Here is an 18,037-nt window from a genome sequence, read left to right on the forward strand (position 1 = left end):
CGGTGTTAGCCAAGGCTGGGGCCCCATGACCCCTGTGACCTTCTTCCTCCCACCAGGTCCCCCCTGAAGGTTCTGGCCTCCAGCAGCACCACACTGGGGACCAAGCGGTTCCAGATCAGAACCCAAGAGACAGTGTCCCCCCGGGATTCCGCATCTGGAAGTCCCTGTGACTCTGACCTACTGGGGACACCATACAGAGGTCAGCCAGTCCCCTCTGTGGGAAACTCATCAGGCCCGTGAGGGTGGCCCTCCTCCCACATGAACAAGTGCCAATACAAAGGGACATTTGGACACAGACGACTGGGGAAGAAGGACTTCAGCCATGGCCACTGTCAGGGCCCAGGCCACTACGGCCCCAGATGGACCTCCCCCTGCATCTTGGCCTTGGACCTCTGCCTTCCAGGCTAGGACAGGAGAAGTTCCTGAGGTCAAGCCCCTGGTCTGTGGCACTGGTTTCTGTGGCCCTGGAAACTCACAGGGACACCTGGGAGGGTTCCATCCTCAGCCAGCCGGGAGCCCGCAGGACGTCAGGAAATGCAGGACAGGCCGCTCTGGGCTTCCCCCGTCACGGCCTTTAGTTCAAGGTGAATGACAGGACACAGCGGAAGCTGCCTTTGGTGAGGAAGAGAGGCTCCATGGCCCACGTGTCCCTGTCCCCACCTCCAGTGGCTGCTGAGGCCATCTGCGGTCTCTGGGCTACTGGCCAGCGTGGACAGCTGTGTCTGGGACACTCTGGGAGCCCTGCTCATCTTTTCCAAGCACAGGAGTCACCTGGAGCACCACTGGCAGAAGGAGCGTCCCCTCCCCCCGCCATATGGCACCGTCAGGTGACAGGTCTGGAATATGACGCCAGTTCTCCATGGGACATGGCTTCCCCTCAGCTAGGGACGCCTCTTGCCACACGCCCTGTTGACAGAGGCCCTGGGCAGGGCAGGCGTTGCTGTCCAGCTCTGGGTTCTGCTCCACGCTGATGCTGCGCTGGACGTAGCTGGGGTCTTCAGGGTCTGGTTTCTGCAAATTGAGTTCTGGAACCATCTGCGCCTGCCCAGGCCAGGAGGGCCGCTTGGCCAGTGCGGCTCAGGCTGAGGACTTTGTAAAGTGAGGTTCTAGCAGCTTTCTCCTTGGGACGTGTGGCCAGGTGCTGGCCAGGGGCTGGCACACAGACAGATAAGAGGAGGGCCCAGTGGGTTCCGTCCCCTCCCAGGTACAAGTGGCCAGCAGTTCTCAACTCAGGGCCTGCTGGGACGGCCCACAGGGTGACCCACAGTACGAGGCCCTGCCCAGCTGGTGCCAGGTTCAGGGTCAGTTTTGGCAAACGTGTCTGGCTTTGCCCTGTGGAAGAATTTAAGAATAAACCAGGGACCATTCCAAGAATCCAGGTGGGAGCGGCCATCACCCCACGCCGGGCGAGGAGGACCCAAAGCAGGAGAGAAGGAGGAGAGCTGGGCGGTGGGCAGGACCCACCCATATGTCCCTGAGATTCTGGGACATCACATTCCTCCTCCTGCTTAGTCCCCGAGGATGGCTGTGTCCCTGGGGCTTCTCCAAAGGGCCAGGGAGTGCTCTGGCCTCCCCACCTCTGGGCTTAAAGGCACCGAGGACTCAGCTGTTCTCCTGGGGTTCTTTGGGGTGTTCCAGGGACCCCAGATGCCCAGAGCTGTGTCCAGGACACAGGCATGGCATGCCCCAGGGAACCAGCAGGGTGATCCCCGGGAGGATGTGAGTGGACACAAAGGCCCATATAGAGGTGGCCGCTTGGCTGCCCCGTCCAGGGAAGGGTTCCTGAGGGGGCGGCTCTGCCACAGCTGAGGGCCACAGGCGTGTGGGGGAGGAGGGAAGAGCGGTCCAGGGCCAGCGTGGTGAGACGGCCCATGCTGGGCTCTGGGGGGTGGGAGGGCCGCGGGAGGCAGGAGTCTGTCTCCCTGCAGCCGGTTCCCAGGGCTCTGTGCCGGAGGTTTCTGAGCACCTCCGAGGCCAGCCCCTGCCTCCAGGGTGGAGGACAGACTTCGGGCTCCCTCCCTCCTCAGGGCCGGGGATCCCCTCGATGGGGGATAATGGCTTTCTCTCTCTCCGTCTTCCTCAGCCGCCCAGGCCCTGGCTGCAGTGCCTCTCCACTGTAATCAGAACTTTAATCTGAACTACTTCAGAGCACTTCCCAGCCTGCAGACAGGCTGATTTACAGAGGAGCAAATGCCACCAGAGCCTCGGTGGCTGCTCTTGGAAGGCTGGTCTCGTAGACCACGTAGACCACACTTGCTGGGCAAGCAGCAAGCTGGCCAGGGGGCGGTGATTAGGATACTGGCCGGGAGGCGGGCGGGGAGGGGTGGCGAGAAGTCTCACATTTCCTGGACATGGCCTCGGCAGGCTGGAGAGGAGGATGGGGTTCCCGAAAGGTCAAGCCGTGGGGATCACAGGAGCCTCGCGTAGGGCGTCTGCCACTTCTAGAGCATGGACAGAAACCAGAAGGACATCCTCCTCTCTGAGGTCGCCTGGAACAAGAGCCGGGAGCCAGGTCTTGGTCGTTCGGAAGACGAGCGTCTCCTGTCCTGAGGGCAGCCGCGCCTCGTGCAGTGGTGGGCGGGGGCCGAGCCCTTCCCAGAGGACCCGGAGGGAGGTGCTCGTCCCCGAAGGCCTCAGTGTCCTCGTTAAAACCATCCCAGGGCCTGGCTGACCCGTGTCCAGGACTCACTCTGCCGGGTTCTACTCCAGTTGCTTCATGGGCCCACTCATGGGGTCCTTCCGAATCAGCGAAGCTGGTGCCATTATGTCCCCACGTACAGGGGGGGAAGCTGGGGGACAGGGAGGCCAGTGACTCACCCTCAGGTCCCACGGGTCCTCTGACGGCCATTATGTCCCCACGTACAGGGAGGCAAGCTGGGGGACAGGAGGCCAGTGACTCACCCTCAGGTCCCACAGGTCCTCTGACGGCCAGGAAGCCTATTGCAGAGTTTAGGCAGGTTCACTCGGAGCTGGTGGGACGTGGGTTGTGCAGTCAGGGCAGCAATGTCCTCCTCACAGAGGGGTGCGTGTGTGTGCGTGTGCGCGTGTGCGTGTGCATGTGCACGTGTGCGTGTGCGTGTGTGTGCGTGTGTGCGTGTGTGTGCGTGCGTGTGCATGTTTATGTGTGTGTGCGTGTGCGTGCGTGTTTGCGTGTGCATGTGTGTGTGTGCGTGTGTGTGCGCATGTGCGTGTGTGTATGTGTGTGTGTGTGTGTGTGGCCGGGAGTGGGGGAGTTACATGCGATGGGGAGATGTGTGGAAAGCACCTGTTATGGTTTGGATCTGAGGTGTCCTCCCAAGCTCACGGGTGACACAACCCAAGAAGGTTCAGGAGACATCACTGGGCTGTGGGAGCCTTTCCCCAGTCGGTGACCTCATCCCCGACAGGGATGAGCTGAGTGGTCGCCGAAGGCTGGCGGGTGTGGCTGGAGGAGGCGGGCACTGGGCTGCGGCTGGGGGGTGTCTGACTTTTATCTGGTGAGTGGGTCCCCTCTCTGCTTGTGTCCTGGTCACCATGGGAGCCACTCCTCTCCACCACACTCTTCTGCCATGATGTGCAGCCTCACCTGGAGCCCCGAGGAATGGAGCCTGCTATCCGTGGATTGAGGTCGCGGAAACCATGAGCCCTCAAATGAACTGTTCCTCCTCTGCAGCTGGGCTGGTTGGGTCTCCTAGTCCCAGCAGCAAAAAAGCTGACTCAAGCAGTACCCAGCCCAGAGTCTGGGGCAGGGTCACCCCTTGAGACATGGTGGTGATGGTGGGATGTTTATGGTGATGCTGGTGGTGACAGTGATGATGCTGGTGGTGATGGTAATGATGATGGTGGTGATGGTGACAGTGATGATGGCGGTGATTTTTATGGTGATAAGGTGATGATGGTGATGCTGGTGGTGACAGTGATGATGCTGGTGGTGGTGGTGATCATGATGGTGGTGATGGTGGTGATGGTGATAGTGATGATGGCGGTGATGTTTATGGTGGTAAGGTGATGATGGTGATGCTGGTGGTGACAGTGATGATGCTGGTGGTGACAGTGATGATGCTGGTGGTGATGGTGATGATGACGGTGGTGACACTGATGATGGCGGTGATGTTTATGGTGATAAGGTGATGATGGTGATGCTGGTGGTGACAGTGATGATGCTGGTGATGGTGGTGATGATGATGGTGGTGATGGTGGTGATGGTGACAGTGATGATGGTGGTGATGTTTATGGTGGTAAGGTGATGATGGTAATGCTGGTAGTGACAGTGATGATGCTGGTGGTGACAGTGATGATGATGGTGGTGATGGTGATGATGACGGTGGTGACACTGATGATGGCGGTGATGTTTATGGTGATAATGGTGATGATGGTGATGCTGGTGGTGACAGTAATGATGATGGTGGTAGTGGTAATGATGGTTGTGGTGATGGTGGTGATGATGATGGTGGTGACAGTGATGATGGTGGTGACATTGATGGCAATGATGGTGATGATAGTGATGGTGATGCTGATGATGACAGTGATGATGATGGTGGTGATGGTGATGATGATGGTGATGATGACGATGCTGACAGTGATGATGGCGGTGATGTTTATGGTGATAAGATGATGATGGTGATGCTGGTGGTGACAGTGATGATGATGGTGGTGGTGGTAATGATGATGGTGGTGACAGTGATGATGATGGTGGTGGTGGTAATGATGATGGTGGTGACAGTGATGATGATGGTGGTGGTGGTAATGATGATGGTGGTGACAGTGATGTTGGTGATGATGACGATGGTGATAGTGACAGTGGTGACAGTAATGATGGTGGTGACTATGGTTTGGGGATGAGTTGTGGGGCTGGGGTACATGCTGGAGGTGACCTGTGGTTGTGTTGATGGTCTGGAGTAGGCAGGGCTCTCAACCTCGGCACTGTCCACACTCGGGGCTAGATCTCTGTTGTGGGGGTCTGTCCTGTGCCCTGTGGGCTGTCTAGAAACCCTGGAATCTACCCATTCCCAACCAGTAGCATCCTTTCCTCCCCAGTTATGACAACAAAAATTGTCTGCAGGTCTTACCTAATGTTCCCCAAATGACTAGTCAGCCCTGGTGCCAGGACGAAGGGACAGCAGATGATCCTCAGGCCTTTGACCTGAGGAATGATGGGTGCTGCTGACCACTGCTGGAGGGATGTTGGTCTCTTATTCACTGCAGTGACCACAGCACCTAGAACAGGGCCCAGTCCAGAGGAGGTCCCCAGTGGGTGAGGTCCTCAGTGAGTGGGATCTGGTGGACCAAGGGCTGTGTGTGGCGGGGCCACTGGAGACATCTGTGGGCTATGCGTCTCATTTGTCCCTCAACCTGATGGGAAGCTGTGAGTTCATATGCTCAAGGACACCGTGAGGTCACACTGCAGCAAGTGGCAGGGCTGAAACATAAATCCAGGTCACACAAGGCCCAGGTCTGTCTCAGACACTATGTTTTATCCTGGCCTAAAATCATGGGCATGAGAAGCCGTGTGGACATAGTGGTGTCCCTGGAGGCTGCCCCAGGAGACCACTGAGCTGGCCGTGCCCCTGGCTATATGAATGACACCTGCCCATCTTTCCTTCTAATGGACGGTGGCCTCCTGGAGGAAAACCTGCTTCTTTGAAAGCACCTGGAGCTCTGGCCAGGCTGACCGTCCCCTGTGCCCAGCCTCTTTTGAGTCTCACAACCAGGGCTGGTTTCTGAAAGCTCAGCAGAGCCCTGCTGTTGGACAAAGAGCAGAGAGACTCGATCCCCACCATGTGTGACCAAGGACGTGGAGCCAGGCAAGAGGCCGCAACGGCAGCGAATGGGGCCATTGTCGGGGGTGCCCGCATGCCTGGAAACACCTGGAATCTCCCGTCTTTACTCAGGAGCCAAATGCATTTGCCTCCGGAGAGCGAAGTCTGTCTCCTGGCAGAGAGGAGAGGAGCCAGTGGAGAGAGGAAACGCGTTTCTGTTCACCCGGATCGCGCTTACACACAGCTCTGGACAGCACGGGGGCCGAGGGGTCTCTTCCCAGGGCTGGGTCCAGGTGGGCACTGACCAGGCTGCAGCTGAAGGGCCAGCACAGGCTAGTGAATGGGCTGTCAAGTGCACAGACCCTTCAGATGACCTCCAGAGGTGCAGACGAGGACTGGAGGCGTCCTGAGCCGATCCCCAGCTCTGGCCCTTGGCAGCCGCCCAGGTGTGACTACTTTCAGAGACGAGTGGGAAACTCTCCGGTCTACTGTTACCTTGCTCTAGCCTGGGTCAGTGGGGGGCCCTCCTGGGCACTGCTGCTCTCCGGGAGCAGGGCAGTCTTCCCGCTGAGCAACTGGCCTGAGATTGGTGACTCCCCTTCTGGGGATCTCTCCCGCTGACATGAACCTAGAGGCGAACCAAGCTTTGGATAGGAACAGGGTCAGAGCAGTGTCCCTTAAACCAAGAGCAGAAGTGAGAAGCTGATTCCGTCAACCGGCTCCTTCCTCCTCTTCCTGGCAGAGAGACCTCTCCACAGCACGTCTAGCTCACCAGCTCACCAGCTCACCGTCCTGCACTAGTGCCCTAAGCTCATCTCCGTGAGGGTGGATGGACTTCCCAGCACCCGCCCGTCTCCTGTGAGCCTGCGCGCTGCTTCTGTAGTCAGAGACACTGTGGGGTGCCACCCATCAGGCCGGGCTGCCCGGTCTCCCTGCTGGCCTCTCCGGCCTCCCTGTTTGAGGGCTGAAAACACATGGTCAGTTGAAACAATGATCCTTGGAATGGACGCGATCGCCTCGGTGCCTGATTCTCCAAGTGACGGATGGTCAATTCCTCTCTTTTCCCACTTTTCAGAACCCTCTTCTCTGGGTGGTCCCTGGGCTGGGTGTAGTGATTTCATCATGGCCTCCAGGACTTGGGGTGGGGTGGGCTGCCCAGGTACACCCGGAGTTGGCATTGGTCAAAATGCCAAGATGAGGCTGCGGGCAGAACTCGGGTGAGTGATGCCCCATCTCCTAAATCAACAGGTGGAGCAGAGAGGGTCGGGCCAGGGCCTCTGAGGGCTCACCCTGGATGGGGGCTCAGTGCTCTTTCTGCCAATCTCTCTGGGAGAAGCCAGGTTCGTGCCAACAGGGCGCGGTGTGTTTGTGGGACGTGTTTTCCCTCCACCCGAGGCCAGTGCCCCTGACCCCACTGCCCTGGCACACTGGGGGGCGGCCTGGGCAGTACCGTTTGCTTCCTACCACCTGGAGGCCAAGTCCAGGATGTGGGGGGTGCTTCATCCCTGGGCCTCTCTCCTCAGCCACAGACAGGTGCTCACCCTGAACCCCAGGGCCGTCCCTCCGTGAGCCTGGGTCCTGGTCTCCTCTTCTGATAAGGGCTCCAGGCGGACTGGTGGGGGCCACCCTAGTCCACATGACCTGGCCTAAACTAATCTCCTCTACATGACCCTACACCCAGCAGGGCCTGGGGGTCGGGAACTCAGCCTAAGAATTGGGGGGGGGGCACAATTCAACCTGTAACCCCCGCTGAGCGAGTTTTGATTGTTCAGCAACGGCTCCTGGCGCTTCAGCCCATCTACTTAGGTAGATAACAGCGCCTTTTGAATATTTAAAAATGGATTTTCGAGTCTTCAGGTTCCTGCACAAGGCTGGGGAGGAGGAGCTCTCATCTGGAGCAATGTTTGATAACCGACCCTGGATTCTGAAGGGAAGGGGTCGTCACGAGGCTCGCCCCTCCCTGCAGCCTGCGGCTGCCACTCACCGGGACTGAGAGGCCCAACGCTGCGGGGGTAGCTCTCTGTCGAAGGAGACTGTTGGAGACAGAATGTCTCGGGCAGCCGTGTGTGGTCACCCATGTCCACACCTCCATGATGTCCAATAACTCTGCCACAAATTCTCCCACGCGTCTCCTTAGGTGTCCAGAACACACGCACCCTTCACACGGGGATCGCAAGCTGAGGTCACAGTGTCGCGAAGACTGCGACCCACCTGAACACAGGTCTGCCCGTTGTCCTAGTCCTGGGAAGTGGCCTCGGCCCCTTGTCATGTCCTGTGCTGACAGCCTGACCTGTGGCAGGCCCCTGGCTACTCCATGCTGATGAAAAGACTCAGGAAGGCCGCTGGTCAGGCCAGAAAGACCAGGATGGAGGCTGGGGGTAGGGGACAGGGGCTTCAGCTGACTTCCTGGAGGGGAACAGCAGGAGTCAGAGTGGCCACGTGGCTGGTGACCAGCCCATTGAGTGCTCGGGAACTCTGTGATGCTCAGGCAGGCTTCCCCGATGGGTGGCACTGGTGTGGAGGGTCACACCTTGGTACTGGGGCGAGAAGGCCGGGGGACACAGGGCTTCGCACTGGGCACTCTCCCACCCTCCCTCTCCACCACCTCTCCCCCAAGTGCTTCTAGACGGTATTTTTTGCTGTCACAAAACCCTAAATGCAGGCGTTGCTGTCCTGTGCTTTGAGTGTTCTGGGGAGTTACATGATAGTGCTTTTGGGGACACTTTCACATCTTCAGCCAGGGGTCTGCAGTGAGGGTGCCCAGGGACCCCTGCTTTGTAGCTGGCCTGTGAAGCAAGGTGGCCACGGAGGACTCTTCCCTCAGACTGCGCAGCTGGCCTCAGTCCCTTGAGATGCCTCTTCACAGAATTCATTTTAAAAAATTTATTCACACACTTGTTACCATTCATACTCAGGTTCATAAAACCAAAAACGTTTTAATTATGAAACATAAGAAAAGAATGTTTAATTTAAGGCCAGACTGGCCTCTGATCCGCCTGTGTCGTCCAACAGTATTCAGCAGGTGCCTACTCAGGCACGCTGGTCGGTAGGTGGGGGTCAAGGCCAGTGGGCAGGAGGCAGGGCCCCGCGGGGGACTTGAGAGCACGTTTCTGTCACTCAGTCTCTGAACAGACATTATGGTGTCATTTATTTTGAGCTGCACGGCTTTACCCATCTGTCATGGGCTCCCAATTTATGGTGCTGTGCTCAGATGTGTGGGGGGTGGGGGGACCAGGCTCCTCTCCGAGCTGAGGCGCCCCTCCCTGTCCCGGCCTTGCTGGGCGGCTGGGGGCTGGGGGGGAGGAGCGAATGGAGGAGGGGCAGGTGGGTCTTGAGGGCTGCCAGCAGGAGCCCCAGGGTCAGGGATTCTCCGAGGGCCGGGTGGCTGCTGTCCCTGCACCTGCCTGACCACCAGTGAGGCCATCAGGCTGTGGGTTACCCGGGGGCCTGGGGGCGTGTTCAACTCGGGCCCCACCTTGGCTGTGGCTCTAAGTCAGGATCCTGGTGGACCCCCCTAGCTGCCAGGGCTCCCGTTCTGTTCTTTCTCTCTGACTCGTATTTTCCTGCCAAACCATCCACTTGTTCCTAAGTTGGGGGTGGGAGGGTGTCCCCAGTAAGACAGGTTGTTCCTGACCCCCCATAACCTTCCCTGGAGAAAAAGTCAAGGTGAATTGAAGTCATCAGGGTGGGCCTTCATCCCATGTGACTGTCCTTATGAAAAGGGGAATTTGGACCCAGACCCACGCAGGGACCAGGCTGTGTGAAGCCAAGGGCAGAGGTGGGGGTGAGGGTTCTGCTATCAAATCACCAGTCACCACCAGGAGATGGGGAGGGGCCTGGGCCAGACGATCCCTAGAGCTGTTGCCTGCTGGCCCTTTGTCTTGGACTCCTTGTCTCCAGAGCCGTGGGACAATACCTTCTGTCACCTAAGCCACCCACTCTGCCGTGTTTGCCGGGGCATCCCTACAGGGGTGAAGGAGCGGGTGTGTGTCTTCTGAAAACCTCCCACCCTTCAGGGGACTCCCAGGTCCTGCTGGCACCAAGAGCTGGACCCCTGAGGTGTCCCTGCTGGGCAGCACTGTGGTCCATCTCCCCACCATGGAAGACCAGGAGCCTCCCCAGCCAGAGGGGGAAGCCATGGCTCAGGCTGCTCCTAGGTGACCAAGAAAGATGACGTAGCAGGCACGGTCACCACCTCAGTGTCACTTCTGCGTGGCTGAGAGTTCTAACAGACTCACTCCAGGGTTGCGAGGTGGAGTGGTGGGCTCTGCACCCCGGGGGCCAGGTTCCCCAGAACTGCCGGGCCAGGCTTGGGGTGGGGAGCTGCAGAACAGGACTCGGGGTGAAGAGGGAGGTGACTTCCTGTTTTCCTCCTGCCCCTCCTTAGGGTCTGCTGTGGGCTCTCCCTTGCCCGTAGGTCAGGACCACGGAGAGCGTCCCAGCAGCTCCCTCAGGGCAGGCCTGTCCCCTTTGTGCACCTGGAGGCTGGGAGGCTCTCACTCCTCAGGGAGACCCACTGGGGGAGCACCCAGGACAGGCGCGTCACGTCCCAGGAGCCAGCAGTCAAGGCCGGGTCCAGGGTCTGCCGTTTCAGCATCACCATCGTGTGGTCTAAGGCCCGCAGGCTTCCATTTTCCTTCTTCCACCAACTGCACAGCAGGAATGTCACCATCCAGGGACAGAGGCCACCTGTGGTGTTCCCAGGCAGACCTGGGTCCACGTCCATTCCACCGGGGCGCAGTCCTGTGCCCTAGCTGCAGAGCTTCTGCCCAGGAGGAAACGGGAGTGGCCTGGGGACAGGACACGGCAGTGTGTCTGCCCTGGTGGACGTCTCGGGGGCTGCCTGGGGCCAGAAACCCCGGGAAAGTGCTCAGCTCTGGGAGCCTGCCCTGGCCTTCAGGAGTCCACCGCTGAAGACGAGCCTCATCAAAACGCTCCCACAGTGAGCTCCTGCTGTCCCCTGCCACTTCCACCCTCAGAGGGTGCCCACACCCAGCAGATGGAGAAGGGAGCTGGCCGGACATGAGGGAGTCCAGGGGAGGGCAGGGCTGGTCCCTGGAGCTGTGGGGAAGGGGACAGGATTTGGGGGCCACCAGGGTGCCTGGGCTCCCCCTCAGCACAGCTGGCTGCTCAGTGCTCCAGCTTGAGCTGCACAACTGTCCCTGGCGGCCCCCAGGCCCTGGAGCTTTGGCTCTGCCTGAGCTGCAGGAAGCTGTGCCTGCTCCATGCCAGATGGTGGCTCACAGGCAGCGTCTGCTCTCACCCTCTGGAGGGCAGAGGTGTGAGCGGAGGTGTCGGCAGGGCGCGTTCCCTCGGTGGGAGGAGAGCGCGTCCCGGCTTCTCTCCCAGCTTCTGGCGGTTGGCTGCAGTCCCCAGGATGCCTGGCTGGAGGGACAAGCGGCCTGGCCTCGCCTTGGTCTTCCCCCGGCTTCTCCTGGGTGACAGGCTGTGTTCCGTGAGCCTTTGAGGAAGGAAGTCTGCATCACTCCTCTGTGACCTTGTCCTGGTCAGTGACATCTGTGAGGACCCTATTTCCAAACAGAGGAACATTCAGAGGCGGCAAGGGCGGGCGAGGACGTCAATGGTGGACTTTGGGGGAATGCAGCTCAGTCCCTACCACAGGCCAGATCCCAGGAAGAACTCCAACTGACGTGATGGCTCGCCCTGGTCACCAGGCCCCAGGACTTGAACAAGCAGTGGGAGAGGACAGCAGGCACTTTGCCCCACGCCCCTGTAGGGAGAACCCCCTTCCACTCGGAGAAGCCAGGACTCCCGTGGACAGTCCCCTGGGCCTTCTGGTTGGCAGGCAGGGCTCTCCTGGATGCGTTTTGGCTTTGTCCCCTGAGAGCACCGGGGTTCTGGCCTGGAGGGGGGTCCCCCCTCCCTCATGGCTCCTGGCTTTTCTTCTCTGAACAAGGATGTCACCTGGGGTCCAGATGAAGTTGGTGAACACCCACTGACTCAGCTGGTGACCTCAAACAGGAGGCTGGAAGCCCCGTGCCCAGCCCCTTGGCCTCGACCCTGCCCTTGGGGAGAGAGGAGGGACAGCCCCCTCTGGGTCAAGGCCCTTGGGCAGCGGATCTTCCTTGCTGTGCTGTGGAGCAGCCGCCTGAGCGCCTGTGCTTAGACTGACCCGGGAAGGCTGGTCTGGCCCAGGAGGGCCATCCCCAGGGTCTGACGAGGCCCAGGCTTGAGCAATTTACAGCCGTGGAAACTGAGGCACGGTGAGGTTAGGGACTCGCCTGGGTCACTGGCTGTGTGGGCTGGAGCCTGGTCGGAGCCTGGATCCTCTGTCCCAGGAGTGAGGCTGTGAGCCCCACCTTCCCTTGAGCCTCCTGGGCCTTGGTGTCCTTGTCCTCGTGGGCTTGCTGTGTTGACCACGCGAGTCAAGCTGCCCACAAGCCACCTGCTCCAGTCTGCGGTGCTCCCCTTCACTGGGGCTGGGGGCCGCTCCTGGCCTCTCCAAGTGGACCTGCCTCTGAGAAGGCTGGGGTTGGCTTTGGCTTCCTCGCTCCCCCAGCTAGAAGCCCCTTCTGCCCGGCCACCAGCAGGCCACCTGGAGCCACCAGCTGGTCATGGCTTTGCACCTGGGCTCGGCAGGTCACCGGTACAGCCTGGAACTCAGTGCCAACAGCAAGGCTGGGCAGTCGACTGGCTTCAGAAGAGGCCATCCCCTGCCGACGCTGGAAAGGCCACGTGATCTGGTGGCTCTGGGGCTGCAGGTGGGTGCCTGGGAGGAGGAGGAGAGGGTGGTGGCCTTCCCCATCACCTCCCAGTGCCAGCTGCCCCGGCCTGGGACCCGCCCTGACTGCTTTCTCCTTCTGGTCTCCTTCTCCTCATGACCAAAGCTCGTCTAGAACATTCCATGCTATACCTGCTGCCCCCAAGCCCACCCCTCTCCAGCTGTGTGGTCAGCTAGAGCCGAGGGCTCCCCGTGGGCCCATGAGGGCCACTCCTCTCTCACCACCCCCTTCCCGAAGTGTGCCTTCAGGGGGCTCAGCACCTCACTCCAGGCAGGTGACAGACTGTGGAAAGAGGAGAGTCGCCTGCGCTCCTGCTGGGGCCTGTGCTTGGCCCTCTCTGGGGGGTGGTTGTCTAACAAATCCTCACAAGAGGGTGTGTCCTGCACCCGGGAGCCACAAGGCTCCGTGATGCTGTGGTCCTAACAGATGTGCTGTGACTCCCCAAGTGGACTTCTCGGGGTGCCTTTGGTCACCTGCACTGGCTGTACTTCAAGTGTTCACAACCATGTGTGGCTGGTGCCGCCATGTTGGACAGTGGCCACCTAGGTGGTTCCACACCACAGGAAGTTCCACTGGGCAGCCCAGCCCTGGATGGCCCAACGGTGCCACTGACTTAGCTGCAGAATTCTGTGAGTGTGCATGGGGTAGCCCTCCTGGGTAGCCATCCAGGGAGTCCACGGTCATCTCCAGCTACCCAAGGGCATCCCCAGGTGGAAGATCCAGCACCATCAGAGCTGGCCCCATGCTGTGTGACCCGGAGGCAGGCCGGGAAGGACTCTCCTGGGGACACCTGGGTGTCAGCACCAAGCTACTGGGCCATCTCTGACTCTCACCATGGAGAACGAGAGCAAGGCTTTGGAAAAGTCCTGACTCCTGACAAAGAGGTCAGACTCCTGATGGAAGGCCAGGGGAGCCTGGAGGGGAGTCCCCTATGTCCCTTGGTGATCAAGGGTCTTTCTTGCCAACTCTTGGTGGACTTGAAGGGGTGTCTTCTGGTCCCACAGCCCTCCTGGGAGAAATACAGCCCAGGTGTTGGGGAGCAGAGGCCCCTGTGTGGGGTAAGCCTCTCTCTTCCCTCTCCACCAGAAGAGAGCTCCGGAAGTCCAATAATGGAGAGCTTATCAAGCTCTTGAGGTCGGGCTGGGTGAAGGTCTGCCTGGAGCACAGGATGCTGCTAAGCTGGACGTGAGGTCAGGAGATGCCACAGATGGAGCTGAGACCTCACATGCTCAGCCAAGAGGCGGTGGGGCAGGAGGCACAGTGGGCGGCCCCATCAGCGCTCACAAACGCTGTCCAGGGCTTTCCTCTCAGGGTGCAAACCACCCAGGGGGTCCATGCGGGGGGCCCCTCGCAGCAGCCTCTCTGTGTGAACAGGCCTTCCTCGACCCCTGAGGCTGTGGGTCCCCAGAGCACACGCACACACCCACACGTACACACACGGATGCACACGCCCATATGCACACACACAGAGGGGTGGAATCCCAACTCACAGAGGTGGAAAGGCTCCGATTCCTTCTTCCGGTCCCCACAGCACACGGCTGGCGTCCCACTTTGATTTGGCAATCATCTTTTCTCCTTTCAATAGCTGTCAACTGCCAGCTGGTCCTTTGAAAATAATACTGATAAAAAAATGAAAAAAAAGCACATGAGACTTTTCAGAAAGTTTTCCCTGGACAGCCCAAGCCGATCAGTGGCCCATGAGGGGCCACTCCTCTCTCACCACGCCCTGCCCAAAGTGCACCTTCAGGGCTCATCACCTTACTCCAGGCAGGTGACAGAAGGTGGAGGTTGGACTGTGGTAAAAGGAGAGTCCTACGCGCTCCTGCTGGGGCCTGTGCTTGGCTGGCTGGGGGGAGGGGGGTCCTCTAACACCCTCCTCCTCACCTGCTGCCCCACCTGCCCTGCAGCTGCCCCCCTGAGCCGCCTCCTCCCTGTCTGCACCCCCTGGCACCCTCCGCTCCACCCTAACTTCCTGGATTCCTTTCCCGGGTCCAGTCCACTCCGGACACAGCCCACAGCTGAGAAGCCCCAGTCCTCCCAGTCCTTCCGGGTGAAGTCCAGGAAGGAGCTGGCCTGGTCCCAGAAAAACAACTGCACACCTCACACCTCACACAGCGGCTTACCCGATTCTGACTGAGATGTTAATGGGATCACGGGGGTTTATTTAAATTGTAAATGACAAATAATTGACTGCATTGACTTCGCTGCTCTTCCTGGAGGCCTCCCTGCCGACTATTTTGGGGTCCCCAGGCCTCAGAGGTTAATTATCCAGGATGTTCCTCCTCAATATGCAAGCCCCAACCTCAGTGCCCGGTCAGTGCTGAGTGTCCTTCATAAACACCGCCGCCCATTCAGGTTTCTCAATCAATGTCACTTAGAAGACAAGGGACTGCGGCATGAGGAACGCTTAGCTCACAAAGTCAGTGTGTGGGGAGCCCGTGTTGGAGGAAGGCTGGAGGGAAGCCGGGATGCCCCGACCCTGCAGGGAGCCCCCAGACCCTGCCTCAGGCTCCTCTGTGACCCCCTTTCCGAAGTTCAGCTGCCTCCCCTCCGGGCCTCCTGCTGGTTTTAGGGGAGGAGAAAGAGAACATTTAGAAACAGCACAGTTCTGACCCACACCAAAAATACCCACATCAGAGCCTTACCCGTGACTCGGCTGGTGTGAAAGACGGCCTCCTTGTCACGGCTCAGTCACATGAGCTCAGAGACCAAAATAGAATGTTTGGCAACTAGTCAAGTATCATCCGCCGCTGCACAGGGAAGGAGGGAGCACCAGGAGCCCGGGTGCAGGGGTGGGGGCTGCGGGCTGCCTGCCACCTGCCCTGCGCTGGCCCCGGGGCCTGGGGCAAGGCAAGCCCTGCTTTCGTCAGGACAACGGAGACCGAGGGTGGGTGCCCTCCACGGACCCGCAGAGGAGGCTCACGGTGGGGGATGGCCCACTGCCTCAGAACGTCTCGGGCCAGCATCTTCTACTCCCGTGAAAGAGTCGAGAACCCAGGTCCCACGGAGACAGGGAGCCACCTCAGCTCCCGAGAGCCAGGCCTCTCCTTGCCAACCCTGCACAGCCGTCGTCAGTCCATCAGCCGAGAGGGTTGAAGACCCAAAGCACAATGAGGTGGTCCTGCTTTCCAGAGGGCAGCTCAGCAGCAGGGTGACCACTTCCCCCAGTCCAGCTGCCTTGGCTCCCCTGCCCTGGCACCCAGTCTTGCCTCTGGACACCGTGTGGCCTGTGCAGGGGCCCTGCACCCCAGGGCTCCCTCTTTCCCCTCCGGCACCTCCTGGCTTTCCCCATGGGGCCCTCCGCGTCCACCCCACATGCAAGCGGCCCCCTTTCTTCTTTCTCCGGCTCCCGCTGCCTCCTCACATGGTGCAAAGACGAGGGTCTCTCGGGCCTCTTTTATCAGGGTGCTGAGCCCTCCTGTGAGACTCGTGAGCCACCCCCAGAACCCCACCTGCTTCACCTCTGCGTGGGGTCAGGGCTGCACATGCTGAGGGGCCGTAGCGGCCCTCACACCCGCCCACTGCTGTTCTCCTGGTCTGCTCTTCCCGTATCGTCACCTGTGAAACCTGCCTGCTGGGGTTGGATGAGGTGGCCCCCCGGGTGGATGTGGAACTGGTGGGGGGTCCTCAGGTCGCTGTGGTGTGCTCGACCCTTGCGAGACCAGGTTACTGGTAGAAGCCTGTGCCTGGCCCTACCCAGCCTCCCAGGCCTCCCATTTCCAGATGTGATGGCTCCGCCATTGCCATTGCCGAGAGGTGGCACAGCCAAGAAGGCCCTCCCAGAGCTGGGCCCACGCAGGAACCCCATTTGAACCTCCCAAACTGTGAGCTGAACAATCTCCTTTTATCAGCAGCCTGCCTCAAGTATTTAGTTATAGCAACAAACGCTGATGATACGCTGCCCAACGTCTAGACCCAGTGATGGTCTTTAGCGGTGCTACCGACGGGAGCTCCCTGGTGAGACGTCCAGCCACCGTCTCCACACCCCAAGCACAGAGGCTGAAAGGGGCTCCCGGGTACAGATCACTGCTGCAGCTGTTCACTCACAGACCACGTACGCCCTTGGGAGGGTTCTCATCCCTCAGTGGGTTCTCAATCCCCTCCCGCAGGCCTGGGCACAGGGTCTGTGTAGCTGGGCTCAGCTATGACCCAGGAACCCAGGTCCACTGGCCCAGCCTGAGATGAGCAGAGGGTGAGCCTCCCAGGCCCTGCTCCTGGCCTTGTGATTGGTACCTGCTGACGCAAGGGTCCGCCCCTTTCCCGCTCTCTCCTGCAGTGCGTGAGGGTCCTGCCGCTCCACATCCTCGCTGGCCCTGGAGCGGCGGTGTCTTGGATCTGGTCGCCCTGATGGGGCTGTGCTGGCATCGCATCGGCACTTCCCTGGTGCCCTGCATGTCTGGCGAGGCGTTGTGAGGTTTTTCTTGTTCTCTCCTCATTTTCTTACTGCTGAATTAGAGTCCTGGGCACGACGTGGGTAACGGTCTTTTATCAGATGCATTTTTTTGCAAACATTTTCTCCCGGTCTATAGATGGTTTTCTCTTTTTTTTTGACATGTTTTTAATCTTGCACAGGTTTTTAATCTTGATGAAGTCAGCTTATCGGTTCTCTCTTCCACGGATCGTACCTTCGATATTGCTGTTTAAAAAGTTACCACCAGACGCAAGTCACCTGGGTCTCCTCCTGTTATCTGCGGGGAATTCTGTAGTTTTACATTGCACACCTCGACCCCTGATCCATTTGGGGTTGATTTCTGTGGGGGGAAGGTCTGTGTTCACATCCATCTGTGCCAGCACCATTTTGAAAAGACAATCTTTGCTCCTATTTCAACTCTACCCTTTTGTCAAAGATGAGCTAACTGTATCTATGGGGGGTCCACTGTGGACTCTCTATTCTGTTTCATTTCTCATTTGTCTTTTGTTTTTCCAATCCCACACCGTCTTGTAGCTTTATGGTCAACCTTGGAGCTAGGTATGGACAGTCCTCAGACTGTGTCCCTTTTGCCTCTCCAGCTAAACTCTAGGATCAGTGTGTTGATGACTACAAAATAACTTGCTGAGTGTGCCATCACATTTCCATGACTGTGACAAAAATACGGGAGAAAACCAACTTAAAGGAGAAAGGTTTGTTGGCTCACAGCTCCAGAGGTCTCAGCCCACACTTGGCTCCATGCTGCGGGCCTTTGGGGAAGCGGCACTTCATGGCAGGGAGTGTGCAGCAGAAGAGATGAGCTCACCTCCCAGCAGCTAGGAAACAGAGAGGAAAAGAAGGAGAGATTAAGGGAGTGTCCAGGGACAAAGTGTGGTTCCCAAGGGCACAGTCCCCAGGACTCTCTCCCTTCCACTGAGCCCCACCTCCTATAGCTTCTGTCACCTCCCTGTATCCCATCAGGTTATGGGTCCATCAATGGGTCGATTCATTGATGTTAGAACCCTCACGATGTCATCATTCCCCAAAGCCCCTCTTCTGAACTCTGCTGCACTGGGGACCAAGCCTTTGGGAGTCATTAGAGATTCAAGCCACAACACTGAGATTTGAATTGTGATTGTTCAAATTCG

The 18,037-nt window shown here is 59.0% G+C and overlaps 1 protein-coding gene across 1 annotated transcript in view; it reads left to right on the plus strand.

Annotated features, from left to right (window-relative positions):
• LOC144373023 (uncharacterized) overlaps positions 1-18,037 on the plus strand; it is a 55,464-nt gene that overhangs the window by 20,060 nt on the left and 17,367 nt on the right. Inside the window, exon 8 of the mRNA XM_078036155.1 lies at positions 57-17,602. The gene's annotated coding sequence lies outside the window, so the exon portion shown is untranslated. The remainder of the gene's footprint in view (positions 1-56; positions 17,603-18,037) is intronic.

This window comes from Ictidomys tridecemlineatus, unplaced genomic scaffold, assembly GCF_052094955.1.
Source record: "Ictidomys tridecemlineatus isolate mIctTri1 unplaced genomic scaffold, mIctTri1.hap1 Scaffold_212, whole genome shotgun sequence".
Lineage (NCBI taxonomy): Eukaryota > Metazoa > Chordata > Mammalia > Rodentia > Sciuridae > Ictidomys > Ictidomys tridecemlineatus.